The sequence below is a fragment of the Lygodium microphyllum genome, chromosome 29 (assembly GCF_053477565.2).
Source record: "Lygodium microphyllum isolate KBCC chromosome 29, Lygodium_microphyllum_v1.1.10, whole genome shotgun sequence".
NCBI lineage: Eukaryota > Viridiplantae > Streptophyta > Polypodiopsida > Schizaeales > Lygodiaceae > Lygodium > Lygodium microphyllum.
In genome coordinates this window covers 63,421,140-63,441,119 of record NC_141163.1, presented here as the reverse complement: position 1 = coordinate 63,441,119, position 19,980 = coordinate 63,421,140, and positions in this window count along the sequence as shown.

Genomic DNA, 19,980 nt, shown 5'->3' with positions numbered 1-19,980 from the left:
TCGTAATATTTTTCCTCTTGGAGTAAGAAGAGGAGCTTGCTCTCCAACCCATGTGTTCTCTTCATAGTACAAATACATACATGTCACATGGTATGGATCTTGTTATAATATAAATACATACGTCACATAATATGGAGCTTTAACAAGCATGCACGGGACAGCCTTGTAACTAGTCTTCATACCCATAGCAATGTCATCCTTAGTATTGTGTGTTTTTAATGGTTATTTTCACTTGATTTGATATTAACAATTGTGATAGTTGTGTGTTTGCCTCATACGTTGTGATAGATAGTTGTGCAAGCATTTTCCTCATGCTTGATTCCTTGTCTTTTGGTCTTTAGGAATTTATATTGCGACTAGTCCCTAATTACAAAGAATGTGCCTCAAACATTATGTAACGAGGTGTTTTCTTGTACTTGTATAATCTTAAGAAAACAACAAAATGTTAGGTGCTCATGTGGAAGAGGATGGTGGATTAGCTATATTATATGGAAGGTACTCAAATATGAGAGAACATTGGAAGTAATTTGCTTGTTCTATTGACATTTCAAGGTCAAGTACATTATAAACTCAATTTTCTTTACTTATAAATAATTGTTTTTCCTTTGAAAACACATGCACATAATGTTGCATGTCATATATGACTAGGTCTATGGTGCATCTTGCACATGAAGCACATAAGATCTTAATGGCTTGGTTGTTGGCAAATGTTGAGATTAAAAGAGAGAGCTCATAGTTTTTGTAGCTTATGGTGAGCGTTGGTGAATGTTGAGAGAAAAAGATCAAGAGATCTTTGTTACTCTATGCCTTCTCACACGAGAGAGAGAGAGAGAGAGAGAGAGAGAGAGAGAGAGAGAGAGAGAGAGAGAGAGAGAGAGAGAGCGCTCCTAGTTTTTGTAGCTTATGGTGAGCGTTGGTGAATGTTGAGAGAAAAAGATCAAGAGATCTTTGTTACTCTTTTCCTTCTCACACGAGAACGAGAGAGAGAGAGAGAGAGAGAGAGAGAGAGAGAGAGAGAGAGAGAGAGAGAGAGAGAGAGAGAGAGAGAGAGAGAGAGAGAGAGAGAGAGAGAGAGAGCGCTCCTAGTTTTTGTAGCTTATGGTGAGCGTTGGTGAATGTTGAGAGAAAAAGATCAAGAGATCTTTGTTACTCTTTTCCTTCTCACACGAGAACGAGAGAGAGAGAGAGAGAGAGAGAGAGAGAGAGAGAGAGAGAGAGAGAGAGAGAGAGAGAGAGAGAGAGAGAGCTTTTTAGACATTTTACAGGTGTATAGGGCAAAGACATTGAATTTTTTTTGTTACAATTCACTCTAGGGAGATGGTAAGGCACCATTAGTTGATGCTCTCCCTATTGCTCAAGCATTCTTCAGCTCTATAATCTAAGGGTAAGAACAAAAATAACATACGATTGTCAACTCCATAATCTAAGGATAAGCAATAGACTAAAATATAACTCTATAATCTTCTAGCCCATCCTAATGTAACTAAGAACTCTCTCTATCAAAATAATAAAACTGATACAAAATCCTACCCAATCAAATAGTGTCTCCACTCCAAGGCATGCATAATGGCAAGGACATATTTTTGTGATAGAATTTGTCTTGTAGTAGTAGGATCTTACATGGTTACTGTTCTACAGTATGCGCATGATGCACTTGCTAATGGGGCATTGCAGTGAAGGTCCCGTTCTTAAGAAGCATTCATGAGGTTTCTTTTGGCCACAAATGAAATAAGACATTCATTGGTAGATGAGAGGTGATCATGCATGCCAAATCAAACTTAACAGTTGCAAGGTGGAGCGACATGGCCAGCATCCACTTGAGATTCTTATTGGGAGGAGATTTCAATGGATTTTGTTATTGGCCTTTCGAAGAGCAAGGCAATGTAAGTGGAGGCAACACTAGCAGTTTTGGAGGCAACATGCTTGGAGGTAGTATTGCTTTGCTAGGAGCTTACTACTCCACAAATTTATATGATTTCATCTTGATTGAAAATCTCCCAACTTCGAGGGGAGTTTTTCGATGTGGAGTAGCATATGGGACTCGAGGAGATTAAATATTTGTTGAATTTTTAGAGTTAACACATGCACTAGGTAGTATGGTTGAATGTCTCAATTTGGCGATGATCTATGTGTCTGTGTGGAATTTTCCATGAGGCTTTATAGTTGGGGACAATCACAATTCTAGTGGGGTAGGATGGAATGTACTTGGGCATTGTCCACATATATGTGGTCATATGTTGAGCATGCAATGGGACTTGTGGAGGTAGATTACTTGGCCAAAGCACATATAAGAAGGATAGCACAAGAGGTGACATACATGCTTGGAAGACAAAGATGATGGTAGGTCATGGTGTTGGTCACAGTAGCAAAGATCGTTCCTTGCTGATCATGGAACAAGTTAAATCAAAAGTAGTTAATGATGTGGCAACATTAAACATTAAAGTCACTTGAATTAATTAATGAACAAGAAAGTGAAACAAACAAAAGAGTTTTGGGCCGAAATTAATGTCGAGTGCATGAAATTCCAAAGAAAAATAAAGGCATGCAATCCAAAGCAAAATAAAGGATGGGTTGATGGTGCGACCTACGATCTCCATGGTGTTCATCCTAGTGGCGATCAACGAACACATGTTCTTTGCATGTTTATCTATGTTGTGGAATGCACATGAGATCAAGTCAGGGTATTTTTGGGTTGATCGAGGTTAAGGATATTCAAATAGGATAGAGAAGAAGAGAATAAAATAATGAAATTCAACCAAATAACTAATCAAATAACATGGTATTTTCACAACAATAAAATAAATAGTGTAACAAACATGACTGACAAAATTTTAAGACAATCTTGCAAAATTGGATGCTTAGGATTTTAGAGCTAAGAAAAACTTGGGTCCATAACATCCTCTTTCCTTAGAGGAGTTGAGGTATCCTCATCTTGAATAATATACTAGTTGATCCATGCCATCACAACATGCACTATTCCATGAAAGGCAGGAACTCACTCTTGATGTAGAAGTTGATCTTGCTTGAGAATGGTCAACATTTAGGAGATGTATTTGAACAAGATATGAAAAACTCCTAAGAAGAAACCCCACACAAGCTCGAAGAGGAATGATACAAGCAAAAAGAAGAAAATCTTGCAAAATAGAATGATGAAGAAGTTGAAAAGAAGAGTCTCAATACTATACACATCAGGGGTTAGGTGGTGTCATTAGTGGGGCACATTGGCCTCCAAGGCTAGGAATGAATTATTTTTTATTGGCAGATAAATCATTTCAAGTCTTGCTCCGCTAATCCTCTCAAGCCTTGTTCCATTATTTAAAACCATCACCACATGTCCACTTTTGTGGTGTGCACATTAAAAATGACCAATGCTAAGGTATGAGGATAGAGAAACAAAATAAAATAATATCCTATGTACACTACAAGGACAATATCAAGAGGCACAAACCATAGGAAGTAATAATCACCCCAAGAATTGGCAACACAAGATCACTAAAATTGCCACTCTGGGTGTCGCTTAGTAGGAGATCGATGAAGTCACCTTTTGTGAAAATCTAGATAAATTGGGTGAGAGAAACTTTTCCAAGATTCAAGAACATGGACAATCCCTTCCTTTCCTAATGAAACATGTCACCAACTCCAAACATGACTTTACCACACTAATACCCTTACTAGCTTAGCAAGCCGCTTGCAAAGTTCATCTCACTTGATAGCCATACCAAATGAAAAGATTGGTTTGGTTAGAACCATACCCTTTTTGGCATTGTATCATTCCACTACTACCACTCGATCCATCCAATTCCAATAGGACCACCTCCTTTTTATCAATGGCACCCTTGCACTACAACCATCACCACACATCCATTATTGTGGCATACACATTGATAACTACCATGCCATCATCTCCCCGTTTTTTGGGCATCCATCTTTGCCATTCCATGCTAGGCGTATATTCACAAGAGTGGCCTATTAATAGTGTAAAATTTAGGGGTCTTTAGGTGGCACTTAATTAGGTTCTTTATTTGGCAGTTTTGTGGATAGTTGGGCAGCTCATTTTGGATCTTACCTATTGTTTTGGTCTCGCCTATATATAAGTTCATTTTCTCTCTCTAGTCTCGTGACATCACTTGAGAGGAGATTAGAGGCATTATTGATCATCACATGTGCTGGTACATGTGTGGTGTATATTGATCATGCTTATGCTTTCAGTTATAGGTTTAGTTCCTAATTATAACTCACTCTTTGAGTTCTTGTGTTATTCTCTCATTGTTCATTTTTCAATGTTTATGCTTTTCATTTTCTCACTTCCATTCATTTGTGTGTTCTCACATGGTATCCTCTAATTGGGATCTTTGCCATTGTTCATGCATTTACAATGATTTTAGGTCTATCATTGTTGCATTTACTATTACATGAGTGATTACACTTTGCATTTGATCTTATTTCCCCTCATCTACTCTAGAGCAACATGTCACTTGTTGTTTTATTACCACTAGGAATTGTTGATGCCTATGTTTTGCTACTTGAGGCCGTTGTATATCATGGATAGCCTATTTCTCTCATATGCAACCTTATTCCAAGACTTGATGACATATTCTCCTACATGGAAATGTTAGAAACCATGCAATTTGGGTTTCTCTATTGTGACCAGAGTCCTAACATTATTGGGTCTCCTCTATAGTGACTATGATCCTCCTTTGGTGCATCCCTTAGCATAGGAGGATGCCCATGTCCTATGGTAGTGGATAGGCTAGAGAGGGGGATGATTATGAGAGGGTGGAGGTAGGGTATGTTGATACCTATCGTAGATTTATATAATGTAGTGGACCTTAAGGGAGGCTTTCTATTGCATTGATGCATTTGGTGGGTCAAATCTAAGAGCTATTTTGACTTTTAGGTCCATGATGGGATAGTTTGATAGTGAGTGGGCCATTGCTCCTATTTTGTTTTTACATGGGGCAACCCCTTCCCTAAGATAGTTGAAGGTGGGGAGTTCACAATCATGGAATGTTTTCCATGGAGTTATCCGTTATCCCCATGTGAAAGACAACAAGATTGGGCTATTCCCACATCTGTAATTAGGTTTCTAGTATGATTGACATTGACTTACGAGCTTTCTCTACGTTGCACCTAACACTAGACATGGTGTTGGTTGGAATACCCATGATGCATCTTTTGTCATTAGTGTATGTAGTGTGATCGTAGAAGCTTTTGGTAGACTCATTCCCATGTTATGTAATACTATGATCTTTTGTCATTAGTAGAAGCTTTTGGTAGACTCATTCCCATGTTATGTACTATGATATTTTGTCATTAGTGTGTGTACTATGATCTTAGAAGCTATTAGTAGACTCATTCGCATGTTATGGGACATGGTGGTAGCCATTAGGGGCTTGTATGTCACCACCATCATTGTATATTGTAATGCAGTGATCACCTAGGATCCAAGAAATGATGTTACTAGTGCACATTTCATGGGTTCTAAGGCACTTTATTAGGGTCTCTATTGGAAATTTGTATGGATAGTTAGGTGGCTCATTATGAGTTCTTGTGTCGAGTATTGTCTTAACACCTATATTAGGTGGCTCATTGGGACTTCTTGTGTTGGGTCTTGTCCTGAGGCCTATAGCAAACCCTAGCCTACCAAATGGCTTTCATGATAGGGGCAATGCACTCATCAACCCACCCAATCCCGAACTTTTCAAGACATGACCCAAAACACAAATCCTCTACCATTTCCACTACTCGCTCTTTATACCAATCTTTAGCACCCCTCCAAACATCCATTGACCTTTGTGATGCCCCTCTTCTTAATCTCCCCCTACATAGGTCAACCAACACTAAGACTTCATGGTTAGCCAACATTAGGATGATGTTTAAGTCATTGGATATAGCTATGAAGAGCTCAACAATTTCCCTTAAAGGAACCCATTAAAGACCACTCAAATGAAGAATATTATAAAGCTAGTAGTTGTCACCTTGTCTTGCCTCCACCATCACATTTATTCATGGCATATAGTAACCAACACTAGATTGTGATATTGAAAGGTGCAATTAAAGGCTTTATGCAATCAAAAATGTTATGCAAAATTTCTATATATTGTCATTATCCACGATTTATTTATCTTGGGTGCAAATGCACCTTAATGTAAACCTTCCATAACCTATAGTGTGCTCCAATAACTCTTTTTGCTTAAGCATATAAATGAAAGCAACCCCTAATTCCACCATAACATTCCTTAAATAAAATCCCTCATTCATCACCCATCATATATTCAAGCACATCAAGAATTTCTTGCATAAACAAAATATAATTTCTTCGAAAGATGGCTAAAACGAGAGTTGTTAGCAATCATTTTTTCCCTCTTTAGGAAATTTTCTATTTGCAGACATATAAATATTGAACTAGGGCATAATTACTAATACTTCTCCTCTTGGTCATTTTCTCTTGATCTTGTTCTTGTGCATGCCTATGTGTATTCTTGAAACTCAAACTTGTCTATTGTCCTCCCTTAGGATTACCAAGGTATTTTTTCCTGCTTTAGGTGTTTTTCTCAACAGATGTATATATGGTTTGCTTAGGACTACTTGATATTTAGTACTTGGCATACTTAGTAATACTCATGATTTTAGTTGCACCCTCTTGATCTTGTTCTTGTATGTCTTTAAATATGCTTGCAACAATACCCTTAAACCCAACGATTGGTATTAAAGTAGACACTTGCATTTGTAATGGTGATGCCTATGTTGCAAGAGCATGGCAATATTCCTAATCATGAGGACTTAGGAGTCCTGGTATGAGATGTAGGGGTCATCTCATGTGTTGCTCCATGTAGGAGGTGCAAGGGGGGGATGTTCCTCAAAGTAGTATGCTTGTTCTATTGCAATCAATGCATACACCTCAAAATTCCTTAACATTGCTCATGAATGCAAATGTGAAGAGGATTGGGGAAGAAGTTTTGGTGAAAGCAGGCAGAGAAGCCTAAGAAGAGAAAGGGGAGTCCAGAGGAAAGAGGGAAAATGTTGTAGAGAAGTCAAGTAGAGAAGTCTAGAGGCAAGCACTCCAGAGAAAGAGAGGTTTGGGGAAGATTAGTCAGACATAGGAGTTTGGAGTCAAGAAGTCTGAGAAGAGAAGTTAGATTGAGAATTTGGAGTCAAGAAGTTTAGAGACAGAGAATTTTGGGAAGAGAAATGGCTCCTTCGGAAGTGTGAAAATGGTTGCAATGGTGTTAGAATCAAGATTTTGACATTTGGGGAGTTCAAGATGTTCATCTATGTAGTTTTTGCACATATGTTCATCATGAGGGAGAAGTTTAGAGGTGAGGATATTGAGATGTATGAGTGAAAAAGGAGAAGCATAGTGGTGATGGGATGGCGAAGAGAAGAGGAGGGGGGTGATCTACAAATGTGTAGGTGGAACTTGACTAAGAAGAGGATGTTCCACATACCTACTACATGCGGGGGATTTTCCTAAGAGTCTATTGAAGCTGATTGGGCAAGAAAGTCAACATATCTTGTTATTAGTATCATCACAAGTACTTGTAGAAGTGTCCATGGAGGAGTTGACCTTGTCATCATCTTGATAAGATGAAGAGCTTGAGGAGAATGAAGTATGGGAGGGGTTTGTGAGAGGGTACCCTCAATAGATTGTGTGTTGGGCTGGTTACACAAGGCAAGAGGAATGTCGAAAAAGTGGGAATAGAGTAACTGTCAAGTCGAGGAGAAGGAGCGATACCAAGTATGCTCACAGAACAAACACGTTCAGTGGCAATGTGTGTAGAAGAAATGAAGACCGTGTGACTAGTAGGGAAGTGTGATAAAAAGAGTGGGTCAAGGAATGTCTACTAGCTTGAAGACACTAGTGGCAGTGCCATACAAGACATGGCATCAACATTGAGATGGAGCATGTCAGAGGGCTCCATGGATGGTGTGATGGGGCATGCTCATGCCATGGCAACCTCGAGGCAAGTTTGTCCTTTTCATGTTTCCTTCCTTCTTCTACTTCTTTCTTTCTTTCTTTCCCTTTTCTGTGTTTGTGTGTGTCCCCCCCCTTTTCATTTCCTCCACCTTTTTTTTTGTTTTGGGGTGGGGGGTGGACGATCTGTGTAATGCAAGGCTAGGTGAGGCAGCTTGTATAATGCAAGGCTAGAGTGGGTTAGGTGTTTGGGGTGGGGGTTGGGTTTGGTTGGATGGGGCTAGGGCGGGGGTGGGGTGGGGCGGGGTTGGGGCAATAGGATAGTGAGGTGGGGCAGTGGGATGGGTTAGGTGGGGTAGGGGGATAGGGCGAGAGGGAAAGACAAGGTGGGGGTTGAGGTGGGTAGGGGGCGAGGTCCAAGGGTTGGCAGGGCGGGATTTGTTTGGGGGGTGTCAAAGAGTTCAAGAAGGTCAAGTGGGCAAGAAAAAGGGGGGCCAAGGAGGGTAAACTCCCCTTTTTCACTTTTTTTTTCCTCTCTTTTTTTCCTTCTTGTTTTCTTTCCTCTCTTCTCTCTCTTCTTTCTTTATTTCTTTTTTTATGTGTGGATATATATATATATATATATATATATATATATATATATATATATATATATATATATATATATATATATATATATATATATATATATATATATTACAGAGAGATAGAAAGAGTTGAGAGTGATAATTTTTATGGTTTAGAAAATACTTCTTTCCCTGAGATCCATTCACATGGCAAGGACATGTCATTGAGTGTTTGGAGTGCCACTACTTTATTGAAAAGCATATCAATGACTTTGTTTGAACCTTTCCATCCTAAAACTAATTTGGGCTTCTTGGGGAGGTCGTTAGTATTGTAGATAAGGACAAAGTCTCTAATGTGAAAGCTTGACAATTTAACATGTTGAACATGCCATGCTTTTCATCGATGCTAGATGGCATTCAAGGCTTACTCAACATGATGTGGGTCTCCTCCAAAAGGTAAAAGCACAACAAGGGCTTGGAGAGGAGGGTCATGGCATTAAGATATTGTAGGTGGAAAGGTGTGAGCACAAAAAAATTGAACGATATGGCCGCTTCCATGGAAGAAGCCAATTGAGAAGTTGTGTCCCCATCATTATCTTGTGAGTCATGCAGTATGTCCATAAGAAGCCAAGCGAAGCCTCATCCCAATGTTGGGGATGTGAGTGACATGTGCAAAAGAGGAGGTGGCATAATGTTTTGTTGGTGCTTTCTACTTAGTTGTTGGTGTGTGGATAGTATGCATAAGATTACTGATGGAAAATCTCGTTATGACTAAGGAGACTGTTGATAAAAGCATTATTAAAGTGTGTGCCACAATCTATCATGATACTAAGGGGATGTCCATGGTGAAATGTAGCAATTCTAGGAGAGGCGGTGTCTTTAGAAGAAATCACTTTGGTTCACTTGGTTGTTGAGATAGCAACCTCAACATGTGTAGACATTAATGATGCACCACCTAGCTAGATGGATCCGCATGTCTACACTTAGCATGTTGGTGGTCATTATGATCCTCACATGGCCATTGACTTATCACATATTATATTTAGTTTGTTGCACCTATCTATAGGTGGCAAACTTATAGTGAGAGTCAATTAGTATAGTCAGTTATGCACTGTTTGACTCAATATGCCACATTCCTTTATGTTGTATCTTATCTATACTTTATGTACATACTATTGTGTGAGAAAGAAAATAAGAACTAGCAAGAAAACGTTGTGGACTCTGTCTCTCTTCTTGTGTTCTTGAGTGAGCTTCTTTTTGTGTATATGGTGTGTGTTTGGTGCAACAACTCAAGCAAGTTCCCCCACCACGTGATTCATGACATCTCTATTCTTGTGTTCTTGAGTGAGCTTCCTCGTATGTATATGGTATGTGTTTGGCGCAATAACTCATGCAAGTTCTCCCACCGCGTGATTCATGACATGGTATCAGAGTGGCACCACATTGAGAGATGCCGATTTTAAAAGATGAGGTGAAGGAGAAGAAGCAAGGATTCGAGCAAGCATATGGATCTAGTGGTGATGCATTGAATGATGATGATGATTATGATAGTTATGTGCAAAAAAAAAAAAAAGAATCATGGAGCCTTAGTGGACCAAAAATATCATATGGTACTACATCTATAGTTAGTTGTTGGTTTAGGAGACTAAGGAGTAGTCTCATATCTTCAAATATATCTACTAGTATTTCAGGTAATGACAAAGGGAATAATAAAGTGTCAAATGGTAATGATGCATCTACTAGTCATTTGGGATTTGATGGAGTTTATAGTGGTTCAGAGAGTTTGGTTGATGAGCTTGGTATTTCATTGGTTAGGACACCATGTGTACAGAGAGCATATAGTAATGTAAAGGCTTCGCTGAATGATCAAATGATATGTAGATCTAGTAGGGTTAGATCCACTGGTATCTAGATACCCTATTAAAAATTTTAATTTTGAAGATTATGCAACTCACAATTATGCTTATACGGTAAAGGTGGTTGAGAATGTTGAGCACAATTATTTTGAGGATGATGTTAGTCATGCTCATTGGGATCCAGTAATGAATGAGGAGATAGTTGCATTAGAAGCCAATAAGACTTGGGATCTAATATCATTGCCTAAGGGCAAGAAAGCTATTAGCTATAAGTGGATTTACAAAATCAAGCATAATGCAGATAATTCTATTATCAGGTATATAAGGCTAGGTTGGTTGCAAATTGCTATACTAAAAAATATGGCATAGACTATGAAGAGACATTTAGTCAAGTTGCTAGGAGGACAATGGTTAGATGTATAATTGCTTTGGTAGTAGCTAAAGGTTGGAGTTTTTAGCAAATGGATGTAAATAATGCTTTCTTGCGTAGTGAATTGCAAGAAGAGGTGTATATGGAGCAGCTAGCAAGTTATGAGGATTTAGAGCATCCCACATATGTGTGCAGACTAAAGAATGCGCTCTATGGCTGAAGCAAGCACCTAGAGCATGGTCTGATAAGATCAGAGAGTATCCTATCACATTGGCTTTTATTTTTATGATGTTGAGCACTCACTTTATGTGAGAAAGGGAGATGTAGGTTTGGTCATTATAGTCATCTGTGGATGATTTGATTATTACCGATAACAATGACAATTGGATTACTGAAGTTAATAACTTTTTGAAGAAGTTTGAGATGAAGAACTTGGGTAAGCTAAGGTACTTTCTTGGTATTGAGATTATCATATGCGATGATGGTGTATGGTTCTTCCAAGTTTGGAGATATTGTCCATGTATGGTATAACAATATGTAAGACTCCTTCAGTGCCATTGGAGCAAAATGTGAAGTTGAGTGTTAATATTGAGGATGAGATAGAAAACCCTACTATGTTCAGGAGGATAGTAGGGAGTTTGATTTATATGACTATCACAAGGCCAAACTCAAGTTATGTTGTTGGCCTTATCAGTCAATTTATGCAGATGCCTAAAAAGCCTTATTTGGAGGCATTTAGACACATTGAGATATGTGAAGTCCACTTTGCATCATGGACTTTTTTTATAAGGCAAGTAAGGATATACATGCCTTTGGATACAAAGATGCAGATTGGGCTGGTAGTATGTCTAGCAGAAGATTTACAAGCGGATGCATGTTTTTCCTTGATAGAACAACAGTTATGTAGAGTAGCAAAAAGCAACCTACTGTTGCTTTATCCAGTATAGAGGCTGAGTGCATAGGTGATGCTATGGCAACATGTGAGATGGTATGGCTACAAAAGTTATTAGGTAATTTAGATGTGTAGGGGGATTGTCTAGCTGTCACTTACTCTGACAACATGAGTATTATATAGCTAGTGAGTAACCCAGTGTTCCATGCTAAGACAAAACACATTGAGGTGCACTACCATTTTCTGAGGAAAATGTACTTGTAGGAGAGATTGACTTGGTATATGTTAGTACACATGATCACATAGCTGATATTTTCACAAACGTATTGGGTGCAGAGAAGCTTCGAAAATTTTAAAGCTTACATAGAGTTGTAGAGATATAGTTGATCTTGAGGCGAAGTGTTGAGATAGCAAGCTCAACATGTGCAAACACTAATGATGGACCACCTGGCTAGATGGGTCTGCATATCTGAACTTAACATGTTGGTTAGTCATTATGATCCTCACATGGCCACTAAATTATTACATACTATATTTAGTTTATCGCACCTACCTACAACTAGCGTACTTATAGCTCAAGATAATTAGTATAGTCAATTTTGCATTGTTTGACTTAATAGACCACTTTCCTTTATGTTGTATCTTATCTATACTTTGTGTACATAGTATTATGTGAGAAAGAAGAAGAAGAAACTAGTAAGAAAACATTTTGGCCTTTATATCTCTTCTTCTGTTCTTTAGTGAGCTTCTTCTTATGTATATGGTGTGTGTTTGGTGCAGCAGCTCAAGCAAATCCCCCCACCATGCGATTTGTGACATTGGTAGCAAAGTTGGTGGCTACCAAGACCCCATTCCCCTTTCTGACATGTACAAGTACATCTTTCATCTCACTTTGACATTTGTGCTTGCTTGAGCATTTGGGATAATATTCTAGAGCCCTAAGGGCTTGGAACAACTATCCTATGTCATTATGCTTGCCTTTATCTTTGTTGAGAACAACCCTTGCAACATTAGCAATCATAGTTGATGGAAACAAGGAAACAAAAAAGAAAAACAAATCAACAAAAGGAGGGAGTAGTCAGGGACTAGTAGTGGGACATGCTAAACCACTATTGGTGGGGTGGAGGGAGATGCCATTTTGACTGCACATGACAATACCCCCACACACATAAAAACCAAGAATAAGAGGAAATTCCTACATAACTCACATAGTCTACCACTAAGATGAATATCATGAAGAAAACCAAAAGATAGACATGAGTAGACCGGATTTCCCCAAATAGACCACATCCTATGGAAAAATTTCAACATGTTCTATGCACACGTGTGATCGAAAGCTTCGTGATATGCAAACATGCATGCACCCTGAAACCCCATAGTCAAGCACTCAGATAAAATATAATGTTAATCATACTATATTATTGATATTGTGGATAGACAAAACAGGCTCATAATAGAATCAATAACTGATAAATAGAATAGATAGGACTAATAAGACCAACATTTTGACTGACCAAACCCCATCATCGTAAACACTTTTTGTCAACCTATGGTGTGGTGATGTGAATGAGTGAAAACTATACAAATTTATTTTATCAATGATATTGGTAACAATTCATTGTGAAATTATTCCCTTAATGCACAATGAGTTGTATTTCATCACCCAAAATCCATGTAGAATTGACTTGACCTGACTATGGGTCTCATTGTAGTTTTGACAACCTTCCAATGCCGGTTGTTCTTGGTCTTTCTTTCTTGGTTGCTCACACCAACTTATTGGTAGATTGATGTGATTTATTATAGTAGCATGTTATTTCAAGTTTATGCGTTCTATTTAAGGGAAGTCACTTGGATTTGATAATTACTTGATTAGAGTTAGTGGACAACTCATCCTTTTGGTAGTTTCTCATGCTCAGCCCTTGATTTGCTTGTGATTTTGGGGATGTTTTGCTATCATTTACAGGAGCTTGTTTGTCTTGGATTGTGCTTTCATCTCTTCCATTATGGCTACTGGGTTGAATGACAGTGCTATCTTTAATATTGAGAACTTGGATGGCACAAAGTACAATTATTAGAAGGTGCAAATCTAGCAAAATTTAGTGTAAAAATTAGAGATTAAGCCATTGAGACATGAGGGTATAAAGCACAAATACTTTGATGCAAAGGATGACTGAACTAGATGAGTTATGTAAATCTACAGTCATTTTGTCACTCCTAAGTAAGTCTAGTATAATGTTGTCTTTGATGGGCAAACCGCCTAGTAGTTATTGGATAAGATTCATAATGGCTATGATAAGCAGAGCCCTGGCTCTTAGATGTATTGGCTAAAGTAACTCATGGACCTTTAATCAAAGTGGGGGACTTTCATGTCTGCCCACTTAAATGAGTTTCATTCTATTTTTAGCTACTTTTCTTCATAGGGGATTGAATTTAAGGACAATCTTTCTCCCTTGTTCTTGCTGGTTACATTGCTTTAACAATCTTCCTCCCTTGTTCTTATAGGTTACATTGCAAGATAAGTGGCTATCATGGCATACATCAAACTTCCCACTGCAAATGGATAAGGGATCTTGGCCATCATGGCATTAGAGTGTGAATAATCAACTTGACTAACCTTCACATGAGAAGGTAAAGAACAACTAATAGGCTTAACATCCTATATATGAAACTGCTCAAGAATCTTTTGGATGCACTCCTTTTGTGATAAGTAAACAAGACCCTTAAAGTGATCGGGGGTGATGTGTATCCCAAGAATATGTGAGGCATGCCCCACGTCCTTCATGTCAAAGCTCTTCTTGAGCTGGTTTTTCAAGGCATCTAGCTCATCATGAGCACTTCTAATAGTTAACATATCATTAATATAGAGCACCAAAATCATAAGGCTCTCATCGTGAGCCTTCTTTGTGTATAAACATGAATCCATATCGCTATGGGTATATCCCTAGGGATGCATGAAAGTATAGAACTTGTGGTACCATTCCCTAGGTGCCTACTTAAAGCCATAAAGGCTCTTTCTCAACTTGCACACTAGGTGTTCCCTGTCTTTTTCCTCATAGCCCTTAGGCAGCTGTTGCATATAAATCTCATCATGCAAGTCCCTATGTAAGAAAACTGTCTTGACATCCATTTGATATAGGTCCAGATCAAGCTGTGTAACCAAAGCTAAAACCAAGAATAGGGTGGCCATCTTGATGGCAAAGAGAAGATATCATTGAAATCAACAACACCATGCTCCTATTTAAAATCCCTAGCAACCAATCTAATCTTATAAGCTAGCTTGGGACATCTAAGGGCACTCTTCAACTTGTAAACCCACTTGCATGGCAAAGTATATTTTTCACTAGGCAAAGAAACCAAATTCCATGTATGATTTTTTAGTAGTGAGTCATCCTCTGACTCGATAGCCCTCTCCCAACAGTGGCTATCACCTCTGCACATGGTCTTATCATAAGTAAGAGGCTCACCAACATCTATTACCATAATATAATCCATGTATGACATAAATTGAATAGATTGACGTCTATATCTAGTAGACCGCTGTAAAATAGGTTATGAGGTCTATACATCCTATCTAATATTATGGTCCTGGGTCACTGGAACATTAGGTACTACAGGCTGTCTACCTGGTTGTGCAGGAATAGGAGGCCCCTCCTAAAATATCATCCTACATACCTCAATGACCTACTAAGACTACTTATGCATTTTATCCTCACAAAAATAATATCATGGCTATGGATGACCTTCTGAGCCTATGGATCCCATAAATGATAGGCATCTCACTTGCATCTCTATAACCAAGAAAGATGTATTTCATGGACTTAGGATCTAGCTTATTGCACTTTTTCTTAAAAACATGGTTTAAGGCCTCACAACCAAAGATACAATGAGCATATGATGGAGGTTTTTTAGACCATACCTTCTTTGCAACCTAAAAGTCAAGAGTAGTGCATGGGGATCGATTAATCAAATGTACGATAGTAGTAACTACCTCAATCTAAATGTTCTATGGCAAGCTTGCATGGCTAATTATACTATGAACTTGCTCTTCAATCATCCCATTCATGTGCTCAGGCAAACCATTCTGGGGTGGGGTGTATGAGGCAGTCAAATGACACTTTATACCCCTCTCATGACAAAACTACTCAAAGACTTTAGAGACATACTCTTCCCCCATTGCCAAAACAAAGGCATTTCAATCTATACCCATACTGGTTCTCAACAAAATCAAGCCAATGCTGAAAGATAGCTAAGACTTTCAATTTCTACTTTATTGGGTATGCCGAGATCTTATGTGAGTAATCATCAATGAAAGTAACAAGATAATTTGCACCACCTAATGGCTTGCATGGCAGAGGTTCACAAACATCAGAATGAACGAGAGCCAAATGAGAAACTTCTTGTGCGGACTACAAGGCCACCTGCCATAAAGACAATGATCACAAGAATCAAAATAGTTATAGTTAAGGGGTGGAAGATATAGCAAATGAATAAGCATTTTCATTCCCTTTAATCAAAATTAGTCCACACGACATTAATCTCTTTAAACTTGACACTGGACTTGTTAAGGACAATGGTGTGATCATCATTCTTTTCTTGCACTTTATCCTTTCCCTTTTCTTTGCACTTGTCCATCACACATTTTATGGCATTATGGCCGAATATGCCCCTGCTTTCCACAATAGTGATAAGTCAATGCCAACTTATGACCATGAGACTTATTGCGAGACTATCCATATGACTGAGAATGAGACTTCTGAGAGTCTCTACCATGACAACCATTACTACTTCTACCATTATTACCTCTGATTGTCAAAGCATGAGAGGTGTGGGAAGCATCGATATTCTTTCTATTAACCTCTTCATTCAAGAGTGCATCCTCTATATCCTTTAATTTCAGCTCATCATTAGTAGACATATTTGTACACATAGTGGTACCTTAAGAACATTGCAGATATGTGCATATGTTATGGTGGCTAGGATATAGGAGTCATGGGCTATAGTGACTCTGATTATCCAGGACATGTAGATAGTAGGAAGTCCACCTTTGTCTATCTTCACCTTTGTTGGAGGTGTTGTTTCTTGGATGTCTAAGGTGCAAAAATATATGACCCTTTCCACTATAGAGGCATAGTATTCTGCAACCATTGAGGTTTGCAAAGAGGCTCTCTATTTAGGCTATTAGGTCATAGACCATGGTACTATTGATGTGGTCCCTACATTGCATTCGAATTCTATGAGTGTCATTTAGTTGGCCAAGAATTTGGTCTTCCACACAAAGACAAAAAGCACATTGAGGTGTGTTATCTATCACTTCATCAGGGAGGTAGAAGAGGACAAATCTGCTGAGCTTGTGTGGGAGCTTTCGCTCAACCACCAAGATACATGGACCGCTTATTGTTCAAGCGTTCCAAGCCGAGCACTAATGGCTACCTCTCACATAGTCGACGTGCCATCCATATCTACGGGTGTAGTGAGCTTACCTCCATGCCGATTGAGTTACCTCCTCTCTCGCGCACTCTGATAGCTCCATGATCCAAGTGCAAGCTTCAAGCAAGCTCCACACTCCAAGCTCCATTGCCGCGAGCAAGACAAGAGAAGAGAAGAGAAGAGAAGAAGAGAGGAGAAGATGGACATCTTCTCCTCCCCGGTCCCTCACCCTCACACACTCACTCCCTCACACTCTCACACTCCCTCTCTCAAGCACAAGCTCAAGCAAGCAAGAACAAGAAGAAGAAGGAGAAGAGGAGAACTACTTTTGGCCACACACAAGAATGAGCTTCTCATTCACTTTTCACCTTTATATACAAAACCCTAAATCCCTTTTGGACGGTGATCCCCTTTTCCCCTTTTTTACATGGCCGGCCATAGCCTAGGCCATTTTTTCCATTGTCCTTCTATATTCCTAGCTTCCTTTCCACCGCCCGCCGTTTACATTTACAAATTGCACGGATGAGAGCCCGGTACTCTTTTACAAGATTTCAGGGTGTGCCTTTTTATTTTAAAATGTACATTTCCCCTTTTGCATTTGCCTTGGACTTTTAAGGTTGCCCTTGTGCTTTTGGCCTTTTCTCCTATTCTTTCTTCAGTCAGGCTACCTTTTTTCCACCTTTGCCCTGCGTCTTTTTTATTTCCTTTTGCTTTCTTCGTGTTGGGGTTAACATTACCCCCCTCCTAGACGAGTGCCAGTCCCATGGCACTCACCGTCGTAGGTAGCATGCGGAGCTTGCACTGAAGACGTGGGTGGAAGGGACTATTGTGGCTTGCCTTGGAGGAGTTCTGATGTTGGTGCGGATGAAGGTCGTTGATGGCACTTTGCTATTCTAATTGGTTGGTGATATGATTGTTGTAGGTGGCAATAGGGCTACTCTTTGTTGGAAATGGTCACTCATAGGCACAAGTGTTGATGTTCTTGGGATGCTCATGGTGGATTCTGCTCGTGATGATTTTCTGGTGGTCTTGCATGATGAAGTAAAGGACAAGAGTTCAAAGTTGAGTGTTGATGTAGAGGTGATGGTGCTTTCGTTGGAGTCTTTAATACCTGCAATTGGAAAACCTCTCATGTGGTTTGTCCCTAAGGGGTAGTGCTAGTCTTCTTATCGTGCACAAGACATATTTTAATTAGTTTGGGAGAGAGGTCGAACTCTAAGCAAGCTTGGAGTATTGTCCTACACTTGAGGACCCAAACCGTGTATATACTTTGATGCAGATATTATGTGAGTGCTCGTGCATATTTAGGTATTACTTAGTTAGAAGACTGTCGGCCTAGTTCCTTGTATAGCAATGGGTTAGTGAAGCAAGGGGCTAAGTTGATGGAAAAATTTATCTATGAAGACGGGGAGTACACTTGAAGATTGCTTGAGACATCATTATGGTCTTGTTAAGGCAATGTAGCATAATTGAGCTTCTTGATGTCTTAGCTTTTGGTAGCTAGTGGCTACTTGTAGTGCTTGAAAAGTATGGTGTACTTTTCCATTGTCTTTCATGCCTTGCTTACCACTGTTGATTGTAATGGCATTGAGATGGAGTGTAGAAGAATTGTGCAGGTGGTTTAGGGTGACAGGTTTAACCATAGGCGAGGTGAGCTCCCCAGGTATATCCTGCCCTTAATGTGCCCTGAACAATTGTGGGGGATATACAAAGGGCTAGGGGATTAGGGACGGAGCTAGCCGACCAAAGTCACTGGACGTACCTAATTTGAGGACCCCTAGGTGCGGTGCTGCGATCGTATCTGCTTTTTTTTTTCTTTTTTTTTTTGGTGGAAAAAATGAATACAATCAATGCCATACATTGAGGCTATTAGCCTTTCATTTTGGATTGAGAAATGTTGGGATCCAAAGGCTATAAAGAATGGATATTACAGAGATGCTACCTCTTTGTCACATATGAGACATCGAACAATTGAGGTAGCACTTGGAGTGAGCTGTGCATGGACAAGGGCAGAGCATCTTACGAATTGAATCCTGGATGATGAAGAGATGTTCGCCCTTGTTGGGAGCGTGGCTCCTGCCTGAATATAGAGTTTGGCCAAGAAGGAGGAGGTCATCGATGATTATGCTTTGGCCATGCTCAGTTGCAATATGTGCTTTCTGCAGAGGTGTACTTGGGTTCTCATCTAGTGGCGTTTTCGTCATGGATTTTGTTTCTTGGTATTCCTGTCACTTCCTCCATAATGGTTCTTTGTGGGGTTGGTGGTCTTGTGGTGACTTGAATATTAAACGCTTCTAGGCATTGACCTGTGTCATTCTGCATTCACTTGGAAAGGCGTGAGAGTACATGCAAGTCACATGCTTCAACCATAATGAAAATGTCTAGCTAAACAAGACATCGCCAACCTGAATCCTTAGTTTTGACTTGATGCGTATCACCTGCACTAGGTCATCATTGCTCATGGGGTGTGTTGGCCTTTGCTTCTTTTGGTATTATTTACACAGTCACAAAACACATTGTTTATTTATGCACATGTTCATGAAACCATGTCACTCCATGAGGATAAAAACCAATTGTAGAACTCAGGAAACATGTTTAGCTTCTGTGGTAGCCTACTTAGCAATAATAAATATTGTACTCGAGTGTGGCACACATATCTAGCTTCTGTGGTAGCCTACTTAGCAATAATAAATATTTGGCAACATCGAGTAGCATGGTGCCTTGACCGAGTCTACTGGAAACATGTAGCTCCTCCTCAGTGAGAACTTTATCAATCAAAGGGCTCTTTAGGCTAGTACCAGCAAGGTCCATACCTCGAACTGTAGCTAGAACTCGAAATGAAGTTGGTGCCACATAGGTCTGAGCCTCTTTGGGACCGCCATTTGGCCAGTCGCTCCTCTGAGACTGTCATGATTTGGGCTCCAAGTTCGGCCATTGTAGCGCGGTTTTCAAAC